Source organism: Heliangelus exortis, chromosome 26 (genome assembly GCF_036169615.1).
Source record: "Heliangelus exortis chromosome 26, bHelExo1.hap1, whole genome shotgun sequence".
Lineage (NCBI taxonomy): Eukaryota > Metazoa > Chordata > Aves > Apodiformes > Trochilidae > Heliangelus > Heliangelus exortis.
The window spans coordinates 4,542,945-4,557,248 of NC_092447.1; the positions used below are offsets into that span (position 1 = coordinate 4,542,945).

The following is a 14,304-nucleotide window of genomic DNA, read 5'->3' on the forward strand; positions in this document are numbered from 1 at the left end:
TGCAGGAGCTCAGGAGCTCACTGCTTGAGGGTGATGGGATGGCTTTTGCTCAGTGGCAAACTGATGGAACCCCAAAAAGCCTGGCACTGGGATGGGCTGGCACATGGAGCACAGATCCTGTGAGGAGAGGCTGAGGGAGCTGGGGGTGTTGAGGCTGGAGAAGAGGAGGCTCAGGGGAGACCTCATCACTCTCTACAACTCCCTGAAAGGAGGTTGGAGCCAGGGGGGGGGTTGGGCTCTTTTCCCAGGCAACTCTCAGCAAGACAAGAGGGCACAAGAGGTCTCAAGTTGTGCCAGGGGAGGTTTAGGTTGGACATGAGAAAGAATTTCTTTCTGGAGAGGGTGCTCAGCCATTGGAATGGGCTGCCCAGGGAAGGGGTGGATTCTCCATCCCTGGAGATATTTCAAAAGAGCCTGGATGTGGCACTCAGTGCCATGGGCTGGGAACCACGGGGGGAGTGGAGCAAGGGTTGGACTTGATGAGCTCTGAGGTCCCTTCCAACCCAGCCCATTCTAGGATTCTAGGATCACGGGGAAGCCATGGCTGCCAAGGCATTGGTGTCTGGGGGATGTGCCCCCCCTTTCCCTGCTCCAGCTGGAGCCAGGGATGCTGCCATGGCCAGAATTTGCTCTGCTCTGATAGGAGAGGGGGTGCTCCTGCTCTTGCAGCTGGCAGCATCTGCTCATTTCCATTGCCTGGCTCACTCCTGAGATGTGGCATCAGCCCCAGCTGACAGGAGGGACCCAGCTCCTGCATGGCCCTGTCACAGCTGATGCCTGCTCAGTGTCCCAAGGAGCACTGAAGGAGGCATTAGCACTGTCACCTTGCCTGCCAGGCTTGGGGGACCTTTGAAAGGGGCACAACACTCGACCCTTTTCCTCTTATTAATTAACAGCCCAGGTATTAAATTGCAGCCTTTTATTCCTGGACAGGTGTGCATCTTTGTCAGAGGTCCCTGCTTAAATCACCCTCCTCGTCTCCAATAACAATGTTAATGATGCTCAGAGCCAAGTCTGGGCTGTAAAACATATTTCCCTGATGTTTGTTCAATAATTCCCTGAGAATTAAAAACATCTATTACTGGCTGCAGGATGCTAAGAGGCCCCTGGAGCAGGGACCAGGCTGTAACTCACCGGGGGGGCTCAGCTGATGGTGCAGATGCTGTTATCCCAGCACCAGGCTCTGCCATTCCCTGGTTTTTGATGCTGTACCAACCAGTGGGCACTGCAGCAGAGTCACAGCAGAAAATTGGGGGTTGTCAGCTGTGCCCAAGCCCCTGGTGTGCTCCAGGAGTGCTCCTGGGACACAACTCCCCAGTTGCTCTTTATTTTCCCATGACCATCATTCCTGCTCTAAGTGCCAGGACATCATCCCAACTGGAACTCTGTCCAGGGGTCTTTGCTCTGCACTGCTGATAAATTCGATGGAAAAGGAGGGAGGAAAGCTGCAGGCATGGGAGGAGGGAGGATGTCACCGTGCCACTCGGTGGCAGTGCAGGAACAGAGCCCAGGTGTCCCAGCAGTGTCACCAGCCTGCTAAAAACACCTCTTTCTCCCCCAGAACCTTAAGCCAGGGAGTGCAGGAGAGCTGCCTCAACACATCCCCTGCCACACAACAGTCCCCCATCTCTGTCATGACTCCTGGCAGCTCGGAAATGTTGTTTCTGGAAAAATATTTACCCTGTTAATGAAGCTGAGGCAGCAAGCGAGGCCCCAGAAGGTCAGAGCAGAGCTCGTTGCAATCAGTTCCCTTCACAGCTCCCACTGAATGGGGCTCTGATTGCAGATGCCAATCAGAGCTCTCAATTTTCCCTGCCTATTTGGAAATTAAAACATAAAGGCACTTTCCCAGACACTGCATTTAGGGGTGGTTTATATAACATAATCTTGTGGGCAGAAAGCCAGAGAGATTCAGCGGGTGGGATGCTGGAGTCAAGTGACCTGAAGGAGATAAAAAAATATATCTTACATCACTTAAAACACACACTCCGAGTCAAGAGAAAGGGTTGGGGACTCTTATCCCTTAAAACACCACCACCCCAGAGCCTCCAGGACCAGGGGTTTTCCTGCAGGTCCCTTTTGCCTCTTCCTGAGCTGTTTCCAATGGCCATTAGCCAACCTGCAGGCTGCAGTTTGGGTTCTTACTGCCTGTTATTTCTAATTATTATTGGTATTTCCAAGCATCTTTGCAACTCACCCAAACACTGAGACAGTTGGATGATCAGCAGGCAAGAGGAGAAACGAAAACAAACTAATCCAGTCCTGCAAAAGCCCAGCTCTTGAAATGCACAACACTCTGTCCCGCAGTAAGGCTCTCATGATTTCCATTTAAATCATCCCAATTACAGAGCAGCTCGAGTCAAAGCATCTGCCTGAAGATTTTTGTGCCTTCCCATGCCCCTGTGAGCACAGCTGGTTGGATCAGAGATGGAGGAGTTAGCAGCAAAACTGTCAGACAAAAACTGATGGGAGCCAGAGCTAAGCTGGGAACTCCTCTGCTCTCATGTTCCTGAGCTGCAGGGATGAGATCTCAGCACACGGAGCTGGGTCCCAAGGGGACAACTCAGGTGACAGCACACAGAGGACCTGAACTCCACCATTTGCAGGGTTTTGCAGAATTCAAAGAGCAGAAAAGCACCCGGGGGGGTTGTTACCTCTCAGAATATTAAAGAGAGGAGCTCTGGAGCAGGGCAAGACACGCAACCCCTCTCTGCTCCCTGGGCTGCTGCCCTGGGGCAATCGGTGTCACCTCTTTCCCAAGGCTGTCACTTGTTTCTTGCGTGCTCAGGGGACAAGCTGGTAAGCAGGCACTGATCAAGACACTTGGGATTTTTTCCCTCTGGCTAAGGGATAGGTATTTTTGGCACTTCACTCCTAAATAAGCACTCAGTCATCACTGTCCTGAGGAAGCAAGAAGCTGAATGCAAACGTCTCCCAGGGCTGGCAAAGTCAGCCAGGGAGCCAGAGGCATTTCTGTCCATCCCTCAGGCCTCGGGGGAATGTGACAGGGCCCTGGATATGGGGATATGGGGGGATATGGGATATCCTGGGGGGATATGGGATACCCCAGATAACTTCTTGGACAAGACCCACTTATTGTTTGGACCAGAAACCACACTGACTGCCCTGAGTGCTCCCTCCCAGTGCCCACAGAAAAATTAAAAAACCAAGAAAAAGAATCCTGCTTTCTCTTGATTAGCCCCATGTAGCCTCCCTGCTCCAAGCAGGAGCTAATGTTATGCAAGCACCTTACAGAAAGCTCCTATTTAAAGCTCTGCTTTGGTGACAGCACATGACACAGACATCTCAATCCCCCTCCTAAGCCATCCTGATGTCTTTCTGCTCATTCATCCCCTTTGCTTGTAACCTGCTGGAGTACACATCTGCTCCCAGATCTCCCCACCTCATGGAAACACTGTTTTCAAGTGTCTCCGTGCCTGTACTCCAAAAGAAGGAGCTTTAATTACAGGATAAAGCCATCAGATATCTTAATTTAGCCTGTGTTTTTTACCAAGGAAAACACAAGACCTTTAAAGTTAAAAAAAATGTTGGTCGACTGAAAGCAGAGCCCCCAGGGCTGATTTGGGAGGGGAAGGGATGCACAAGCAACTGTTGCACATGCTCCCTGCTTTCCCCCCACCTTTTAACTTCATTTACCAAATAGAAAATATTATGGCACCAAAATGTGGCTGCCAGTAGGGAGCAGCACGGCAGCTTTGTAAAATATTCGGGATGAGGGGGGGAAAGAGCACAGGGCAGCAGTGGAGAGATGTCTCCAGCAGTGACCCTAAATCCCCACATCCCAAGGTTGGGGAGCTGCATCTCGCCATGGGAAGGATGCTCAACCCCAGGAGCTGCTCAGCCCCGGGGAAGCTCAGCATCCTCTCTAGAGGCAGATGGGTGCTGCAGGGTGCCAGGTCTCACACTGCCCAGGGAAAGCCACAGTGCAAGATTTGTGCTCCAACACAAACCCCAGGCTTGAAGGAGCTGTGTGTGGGGCTCAGGTATCTCTCAGCCAATATCTCTGTGTGGGTAGAGGAATTTTTCTGTCTTGCCTGGATACTCAGCCAGCCAGCAAACAGCCCCTGCCTGGAGCAGTCTCTGTGTGTGCAGATACCAGCTAGACCTACCAGAAGAAGGAGGGCTAAAAAAAAAAAAAAAAAAAAAAAAAAGGAAAAAAAAGAAAAATCCAAACCTAAAGCCTTCCTCCAGCATTCATCATTTTAATTAGCAGAGCTGTGCCTTGAATCTCAATGGGAGATTATACCAGAAAGAGAGCCAGGTGGGATAGCACAAGTGTCTCCTCTCACTTCAGAAATGAACAGACCTGTCTGGGAAATTATTAGTAATATTATGTGGCCCATTTACAGCCCAACACACAGGTCCTGGGGGCTCACCTGGCAGCAACAAGCACTTTAAGGGATAGTTTCAAGCCTACAGCAGTGACTGCCAAGCCAGATGACACTTCCAGCACTGTCCTGCCAAATCCTTCAACCTCTGGGCTTGGTCCTTCATCCCTTTCCTCCTCTTCACCCACCCAGATGTCCTCCAGTTGTCACTCACTGTGTCTCTGACACAGATGCTGGGAGGTGATGAAGCTTCTGGGAGCATCAGTCCCACTGCACTGAGTTGCCCCCACATCTCACACACTGTGCCCTGGCTGTGCCATCCACACAGATACACCAAGAAAATAAAGAAATACCTATGTATGAGCCTTCCATGCCCCAGGTGGCCTCAGGTAACCATAAAAATCATGAGAGGGATTTTTATGCAGGGTTCTTTTTTCTTTGGCCTTTGAAAGCAGCCACCTTAGGCTCTTAAAAGGGTTAAAAACTTCCTCGGAGAGGATTAAAGCCACAAATTCCCATTAGATAGTCCAAGAGCTGGAATTTGGGTATTTATGTGCTTCCCCTGAGCACTGGGCAATCCTCAGGGATCACTTCTGCTTGACAGAAGAGGTAAATGGGGCAGCAGCCAAATTCTGCATCCAGCACTCCCTGAAAATAGTTCTGACCCAGCCCATTGCCTGAATAAATAGGTAAGTGAGCAGCAAGGCAGAGAACCACCCCAATCTGTCTGCCCTAAAAAGCATCACCTCATTTCTTTACCTTGGCTCACAGGAGGCTGTGGAAGAACCACAGAAACACAACACCAGATGTAGAGCCCCTTCCCTATCATCAGGTGGAAGTTAGCAGAGTAAAGAGCATTTCAGCCACACAGCATTATTGCTTTAGGTGGAATTGGAGGCTACAAACGTGATCCCCATCCCCTCGGCGATCAGATAATAAAACAGTAAAAAAAAAAAAAAAAAAAAAAAAAAATAATTAAAGGGAGTGCCAGCTGGAAACTCAGCCTGGCGCCTAACCAAACCTCCTTCCCCAGGTTAGAAATGAGAAAAGCAATGTTCAGGAGTCTCTACGTTTTTCCCAGGCTGGTGTGGGTTTTTCGGGAGCCTGGCTGGCACCTCCAGAAGTGCCAAAACGCCCCGAGGCTCCAGCAGCATCGCGGCCGATGGGCTTCCCACCCTCAGCATCCCTTTTGCCTCTCGGCAAGGCAAGGGGGGAACCACCTCCTCCGCAGAAAAGCTTCAAACCTAGGGGTGGAAATGCTGATCAGGGTTAGTTATGCTTATTAAAGCAATTCCCTGGCAGCCGAGGCAAAAAGGACAGATCCTGTGAGGAGAGGCTGAGGGAGCTGGGGGTGTTGAGGCTGGAGAAGAGGAGGCTCAGGGGAGACCTCATCACTCTCTCCAACTCCCTGAAAGGAGGTTGGAGCCAGGGGGGGGTTGGGCTCTTTTCCCAGGCAACTCTCAGCAAGACAAGAGGGCACAAGAGGTCTCAAGTTGTGCCAGGGGAGGTTTAGGTTGGACATGAGAAAGAATTTCTTTAGGGAGAGGGTGATCAGACATTGGAATGGGCTGCCCAGGGAGGGGTGGATTCTCCATCCCTGGAGGTTTTTAAGAAGAGACTGATTGAATCTTTTTAAGAAGAGACATGGGCTGGGAACCACGGAGTGAGTGGATCAAGGGTTGGATTTGATGATCTTGATTGGGCATGGTCTTAAGTTGTGCCAGGGGAGGTTTAGGTTGGACATTAGAAAGAATTTCTTTCTGGAGAGGGTGCTCAGCCATTGGAATGGGCTGCCCAGGGAAGGGGTGGATTCTCCATCCCTGGAGATATTTCAAAAGAGCCTGGATGTGGCACTCAGTGCCATGGGCTGGGAACCACGGGGGGAGTGGAGCAAGGGTTGGACTTGATGAGCTCTGAGGTCCCTTCCAACCCAGCCAGTTCTATGATTCTAAGATCCTATGATTACAGGAAAGGCGGCTTTGGGAGGTGACCGGAGCGATTTGTAAATCGTTATCGCTCGGCTTAAATCAGATAACTTGAAAACAATTGGAAATGGGGAGTTTAGACCAGGTCCCCCTTGGGATAGGATAAATGCTTTAAATGATGGCCCCGCGTAAGTAACGCTGGGATTGCCAGCAGTGCAAACATTCCCGCTGCGGAGAACAGAGCCAGGATCTGCTGCTGCTAAAATCAACCCTCCAAGAGCAAAGGAATCGGCAGCCAGAGGCAGCAGAGCTTTGATCCTCCCCGTGGGTGGAAAAAAAAGCCACCTCTGTCCCCTCCAGCCGCTCGTTCAGCGGCACCTAAGCGGCGTGCAGAGATTTTTAAAAAGAGTTTCAGGTGGGATGAGAGCCAAGCTGGAGGTGCGAAAAGCCTCGGAGAGCTCCCCCGGGGGGCAGTGGGGGGTAAGGGTTTGACCCGACGTGGAGAAGATGTTTTTTTAAAAGGGAAAAGAAAAGAAAAAAAAAAAAAAAGAAGAAGAAAAAAGAAGAAGAAGAAGAAGAAAAAAGAAAAAAGGAGAAAACAAAAAAGAAGAAAAGAAAAAAGAAGAAGAAGAGAAAAAAAAAAAGAAGAAGAGAAAAAAAAAGAAAAAAGAAGAAAAGAGAAATGAAGAAGGAGAAAATAAAAAAGAAGAGAAAAAAAGAAGAATAAAAAAAGGAGGACAAGAAGAAAGAAAAGAGGAAAAAAAAAGAGGAAAAAAGAGGAAAAAAATAGAATAAAAAAAAGAAGAATAAAAGAAGAATAAAAAAAGAAGAATAAAAAAAGAAGAAGAAAAAAAGAAGAATAAAAAAAGAAGAATAAAAAAAGAAGAATAAAAAAAGAATAAAAAAAGAAGAATAAAAAAAGAAGAATAAAAAAAGAATAAAAAAAGAATAAAAAAAGAATAAAAACGAAGAATAAAAAAAGAAGAAGAATAAAAAAAGAAGAATAAAAAAAGAAGAATAAAAAAAGAAGAATAAAAAAGAAGAAGAATAAAAAAAGAAGAATAAAAAAAAAAGAAGAATAAAAAAAGAAGAATAAAAAAAGAAGAATAAAAAAAGAAGAATAAAAAAAGAAGAATAAAAAAAGAATAAAAAAAGAAGAATAAAAAAAGAAGAAGAAAAAAAGAAGAAGAAAAAAGAAGAATAAAAAAGAAGGAGAAAAAAAAAGGAGAAAAAGAGGAAAGAAAAAGAAGAACAAAAAAGAATAAAAAAGAAGAGGAAAGAAAAAGAAGAAAAAGAAGAAAAAGAAGAATGAAAAAAAAGAAGAAGAAAAAAGAAAAAAAGAAGAGGAAAGAAAAAGAAGAAGAAGAAGAAAAAGAGAAAAAAAAAAGAAGAGGAAAGAAAAAAAGAAGAATAAAAAAAAAAGAAGAAAAAAGAGAAAAAAGAAGAGGAAAGTAAAATAATAATAATAAAAAGTAGAAGAAGAAGAAACAAAAAAGAGAGAAAAAAAAAAAAAGGAAGAGGAAAAAAGCATCACAGACCAGGACCTCATCTCACTCCCAACTCCCCCTGCTCCACCACCCCGAGCCTCTGCCTCCTCTGCACATCCCCAGCACCGCATCTCCTGGAGCCCAGCCAGGCTGGAGCAGTCAAGAAGCCTTAAACCCCCCAGCCCTCTGACTCCACACACAGAGTCCCTTGCCCGGAGCAAATCCGAAATGCCCAATCCTCAGGCAGTGGAAAAACGATTAGTGAGGGCAGGACGAGGCTTGGCGAGCCCAGAGCCATGGAGGAATAATAAAAGGAGGCTGTCCACCTGCCTTGCAAAACACAGCCCCATTAAAGCACAGGGAGGAGGGATGCTCCGTGCACTCCGGGATGATGGCAGTGGTTGTTCTTGCATCGTCTCATAAATATTTAAGAGGCAGCACTTTGTAAAGAAGAATGTTATTAAGGCTGGTGTAGTCTGGGGCTCCAAATGTGGCCATACATCAGATGTTGCCTGTCTAGTATGCAGAAGCCTCTCGGAGCAGGCAGTGGCAAAGCAGTTACTTCAGGCTGGGGGAAGGAAAAAAAAAAAAATAGAAAAAAGAAAAGGGAAAAAAAATAGGGGAAAAAAAAAAGGAAAAAAATAGAAAAAGGAGAAAGAAAAAAAATAAAGTAAAAGGCTGAGTCGCGGCTGTGTAGGAGATGTCTGAGGGGTATCCTGCCAATAGATCAGACTTTCACAATCACCTACAGCAATCCAGAGACCTCGGCGAGCTGGGGGAAGAAGGGGAGGTGGAAAAGGCAGAAAAGCAATAAAATAGAATGCACTAGATGAAAAGCAATTCTTGGCAGCAGTTTTTAGCATAAACACATTGTTGCTTTTTTTTCCTTGCTTGCAATAGCAAATTAATCTTTTTATTGCTGCCAAAGACGTTCTAATAATATTTATTCCACCACTTCATGCTTTATTGTGATATTTCTGACTACTTTTGGGGTCTGGCTTTTTTTTTTTTTTTTTTTTTTTTTTTCCTGGGCCATTAATTTAATTTGCTTCACTATAGTCCTGACAGCCCTGAAGGGAGGGATGGCTGAAAACCTCCTCCAGCTGACAGCAAACCTACCCATGCCCCTTCTTTGCAGGTTAAAAACCAGACTGTTAAAAAACCCTCTTGGGGCACCCAAGGAGTCAGGGAGCAAACCTGCCCCCAAAATATGAATTTAAGAACCCATCTTTGGAGCATGCAATCTTTTCTCTGCTAATTTTCTTCGCTGCTGGCTTCCCCCATGCAAAGAAACAATAAAGGGATAAAATAATTAATGCAAATAAATAATAAAGGAATAAAACCAAGTGACCCCATGGCCACACACAGCCTGGAGGACTCCACTTCTGCCTGCATTTCAGCTGTCCTAAGCTCCAGGAGCTTTGCCAGGTATTTATTTCTCTTCCAAAATGCTGATGATTTCCTTTATTAGGCTTCCACAGACTGGTCACTTACTCTCAGTGCATAACCAAGCATGGTTATAGTGCCTGCTGCACATTGACCATCTGAGCAAGGACATCTGAAGTATATTTAAATAGGAAAGAGGCCCATTAAGATACTTAGCAATATGGCAGTAGCCAAAGCTGCCCCTGAGTTCATAATTTGGTTTAAAAATATTGAAAATTATTTTAATTCCCTAATCATCATAATGCAAACCTGAGGAGAGGATGCATATGTGGAGAGGAGAGGAGGGGGCTGGGGGGACAGCAGGAGAAGAGGATTCATAAGGCAAAATTACCCCAAATAAGCATCTGTACAGCAAAGACAGGCCCAGAGGCCCCAGAGGGGGATGGATTTCTACCCTAAATATTGGTTCAGAATGCACTGAAAGCTGTTAGAAGCAAAACTGTTGCTTGGTGGCTCCATGTGGAAACGTCCGGAGCATCCAAAAACCCCCAGGAAACATCACCAAAAGATGAGGAGTGGGTAGACCCAGGGCTGGCTCATCCAGGCACCACATAGAATCCTAGAATGGGCTGGGTTGGAAGGGAGCTCAGAGCTCATCAAGTCCAACCCTTGCTCCACTCCCCCCGTGGTTCCCAGCCCATGGCACTGAGTGCCACATCCAGGCTCTTTTGAAATATCTCCAGGGATGGAGAATCCACCCCTTCCCTGGGCAGCCCATTCCAATGCCTGAGCACCCTCTCTGCAAAGAATTCTTTCCTAATATCCAACCTAAACCTCCCCTGGCAGAGCTTCAGCTCTGCCAGGGGAGGTTTAGGTTGGATATTAGGAAAAAATTCTTTAGTCCATGCCCTCTTGTCCCACTGATATCTGCCCAACCCCCCCTGGCTCCAACCTCCTTTCAGGGAGTTGTAGAGAGTGATGAGGTCTCCCCTGAGCCTCCTCTTCTCCAGCCTCAACACCCCCAGCTCCCTCAGCCTCTCCTCACAGGATCTGTGCTCCATGTGCCAGCCCATCCCAGTGCCAGGCTTTTTGGGGTTCCATCAGTTTGCCACTGAGCAAAAGCCATCCCATCACCCTCAAGCAGTGAGCTCCTGAGCTCCTGCATCCCCAGGGATGTCTCAGGGTGCCCCAGCACTGCTGCTGGAAGTGGATTTTGCTTTCCCCAAGCAAGGGGCAAAGGCAGGGAGCTCCGACTCAGGTACCCACATCTCTGTGCTGAGATCTTAAACCTCAGCAGCTGCACCCAAGTTGGCCTTGCAGCACTGTGAATGGGTGCTGTGCTCGAGTCCCTTCACCAGCCCAGTTGCCCTCCTTGGGACATTCACCCCCTTTCCATGCACACACCCCAAAAAGCTTCACTGCTTCCCAGGCTCCAGCCCTGCTTTGTCACTCCTGAGTTCATTTCATCCGTGCATGTGTTTAACTCCCAGCTCTGCCATTTTTCTCCTCTATCACTTTTCACAGACTGTCAGTCCCCAAATCCTTTCCAGAGCAACCACATGCCATACCTACTTAGGAATTATGCCAGCTCCAGCAGTCATTAGGCACTTTCCATGTCCTACATGCAGCTGTGAACATTCATGCTGCTGAGACTTAATCAGACAGCAGATCAACTGCAAGTGGAGCAGGGAGGTAAGCAGAGATGTCACCAATCCCTCCCCTGACTTGAAAGCTTTCACATTGCTGTTGTGGTTGTTGGGTTTGTTGTTTTGTGTTTTTTTTTTTCCCCTTTTAAGATTTAAGAAGTTCCATTTGCTGCTTTTGCTTTTTTTTTTTTTTTTTTTTCAGCATCCAAGCAGAGATTCCTCAGCACTCACTCACCCCCCTTGCTCGTGGCAATGCACCCCTTGCCCTCACCTTGTCACCTCCTTCCACCTTTCCATCCTGCATCCCTGGGGAGCAAAACTGGGGATAGGATCCCCGGGCTGGATGCATTATGGATCCTGGCTGCTCTGCTCTGATCTGGCAGCTACTGGGAGACAGATTTGCCAAGGCCTTTAGGTACCTAAAGATGCAGATCTGTTGCCTGCTGGGATCCCCACACCCACAGGACTCAGAAATGCCTCTTCCCCCCTGGAGCCTGCAGGAGGTGAACCCACTGCCTGCTGGTGCATTACAGAGATTTCTGTCCCCCCCTGCAATAACCCCACAGCTCACCCTGCAACCATGCCCTTGACAGCACAAACTTGGCAAGAACTTTGGAATTGAGGAGCTGCTCCCAGTTTCAGGTGTTTATCCACCCCCCAGACCAGGCTTGAGAACGAGGGCACCCCTTAAACTCACCCAGGGTGAATTTAAAAAACACCCAGGGCAAACCCTTAAACTCAACAAGTCCAAACTTGGGCTTCAGGTGGAAGCCACAGGTTGAGGGTTTTCTAAAACTGCATCTGGAGGGATGGATTTTGCAGATTTGCTTCCTGACACTGCTCCTGCCTGGACATCTCCCCCAGAGCTTCATCATCTGGTGTTTTATTCCAAGTGCTAAGATAGGGGCTACCCTTGTATTCACAAAACCCCTGTTTTAATTTTGGATGCTACCAGAGCAGTAAAAAAACCTGTCCTTCCTTTTGCTCTAATTGCCAGTAAATCTAAGTGGTTCTATTTTGGTTTGGGGTTTTTTTTCTGTCTGTTGTTTTGTGTTTTTTTTTTTTTTAATAGTGGTGTTTAAGACAGGGAAACTGAGGCACGCAAAGAGGACAGAACCTGCTCAGCCATCATTCTGCAAAAAGCCACATCCTTGTCTGAGGATCACTAAAACCCAAGTAAAAAAAAGGTAGTGGGAAGATTTCCCTACACTCCAGCATGGCTCAGACCCACACCTCCCCAAAAAACCCAATCCCATAGTAATTCCCACCCTGCCAAGCTCTGTTTTCCCCCCTGGAATCATCAGAAAAAGCCCCAAGGGTGGCAGGAGAAGGTGGCACTCACCCTTTGCAAGGTGAAACCAAATCCCTCAAAATGTCAGCGAGTTTTGAGAGTCCTAAATGAAGAAATTGCTTAATCTACCTGGGGGATTGCAGCTATTAGATATCCAGTGCCATAAACAAGCTTCAGATCCAGCTCCTAAGGATTGCACCAACAGAGAGGAGATGAGGCTAAATTGACAACTTGTCTCTGCTGCCCTTGAAACTCTATTTGCCATCACTCACCTCATTTCAAATTAGCACAGAGAAGCCTGAGGATGCTCTTTTGGGGCTGAGTTATGCAAGATCCCTGCTACCTGCTCTGCAGTGGTTCAGGGGTTTTGTCCTCTTGCAACAGGGGGAGGGAAAAGGAGATGAAATGCAGCCCCCTGAACGCTGTCCAAGCTGCCTAAATTGGGAAGAAATTCAGCCTTTAAGCAACAAAGCCACAAATGCTGTGTGTACCCCTTAAATCCTGCCCTGAAGACTTCAGGGGAATTAGCACAAGAGCAGATTTCTGTGTGGAGCTGAAACTTATACCTGCTCCAAGTCTGGTGTCATTTGAGACCAAACCCAATCCTCAGGATGGCTCAAGGAGGAAGAAACCCTCCAAGATTTGGGTGTGATTTTTTTCCCAAAGGGCCTCAAAAGGAAGTGTGCTCAGATCACACCTGCAATAAACATGTTCAGCATCCAGGGGACTTGCTTTGTATTTTCAAAATTTTCAGCAGGTGAAAAGTCAGGTGAGAATTTCGCATCAGTGCTGGATGAAGGGTCTAAAAGTTCAAACCCAAGAAAATTATATGCAATCCCTCCCTGGTATTTCACAAGAAAAGCTGGTTCCAAATAGCTCTAATAATGACTTCTCAGGATTTATAACTTTTGGGGGTGAGAGAAGTTGTTTCAGACACCCAGGGTGTTAAAACCTTGATGAGGTCTCCTTCATTACTCCCAGAGGGAGAGAGAAAAGGCACCTTTCCCATCTCTAGGAGACTCCTGGGGATGGTCAGAGCCAACCAGCAGCCCTCAACAAGGGAGGACAACATCTCCAGATGCTTCTGAGCTGTAAAGGCAAAGCCCTGAGCCTTCCCTGAGGCAGCTCCCCAAGGAGATGGAGGGATGGAGAACCAGGATGCTGCTTCTTCCTGCTGATTTTTTTTTTTCCAGCACTGAAATCCTTCCCAATCACCCCAGTGCTTCCATTGCAAAAAAGGCACTGGGATGATGGAAATCTCATCATATTTGCTCACCCTGAGCATGCCAAGGGGCAGCAGGCTCATCCCATCCCATCCCATCCCATCCCATCCCATCCCATCCCATCCCATCCCATCCCATCCCATCCCAGCCATCTGCCCCTGGCACAAAGGGCCCCTTGACTGCTCCCTAACAACAGCCTCTGGCCCCAGTTTGCAGCAGCACCCCAACCCCACTCCTCTGGCACTGCTGGGAGCACCATGTGCAGCAACAAGAGGGTTTGTGTTCTGCAGGGCAGGAGGCAGAGAAAGAGGCAGTGTTTGCTGCTGCTGCTGTTACTGCCTGAGCCCTGCCTGCAATCCGGGCTCTGCCTCCCCCCACGCCCTCAGCTCTGACCCCCCTGACCCTCTCCAAACCCCAGAGTTGTGTCCTGCCCTCCAAGGGGCATTTGGATGCTGTAGGAAGCAGGTACCCTGCTCAAGTCCCTCTGCAGGGCACAGGGAGAGGGGTGCCAGCTGCAATTCCTCGGAGCATCTCAGCTCCAGCATCACAGTTTGCCTTCATCAGCAGCTCCCAAAAAAATAGAGGGGGGCCAAGATGTTCCCTCTGCCTCTGAAAGGCACCTCTGGGTTAGGTGGAACACCCTAAGGGGCACACAGAGAAAGAGCCACTGCTTGTCCTGACCTTGACACCTGACCTTGTCCTGACCTTGGCACCTGATCTTGTCCCGACCTTGGCACCTGAAATTAGCTTGGAATTCTCCAAAGAGCATCATGTGTCAGGAAGCTCCTGTGGGGTTTAGGTTTCATAGCACCAAGTCACAAAGCCTTTTTTTGCCCCAGAAAAGCAACAGCAAAGCCTGGGGAAAGAGGGAAAGCAAAAAGGCAATAAAGCATTCCCAGTAAATCCCAAGCATGGGGCAGTTTCCAGACCAGTTGCAGCACTGAGATTGGACTCAATCTGGCTGCAAAGGACAAATTTCAGGCCACTTGGTGTCTGT

At 47.8% G+C, this 14,304-nt stretch overlaps 1 long non-coding RNA gene across 1 annotated transcript; it reads left to right on the forward strand.

Annotated features, from left to right (window-relative positions):
* Positions 1 to 10,530: 10,530 nt before the first annotated feature.
* On the forward strand, positions 10,531 to 12,336 carry LOC139807723 (uncharacterized). The gene is made up of 2 exons (XR_011730655.1): positions 10,531 to 10,839; positions 11,881 to 12,336. It is a non-coding gene; the product is annotated as an uncharacterized lncRNA (long non-coding RNA).
* The last annotated feature ends 1,968 nt before the right edge of the window (positions 12,337 to 14,304 follow it).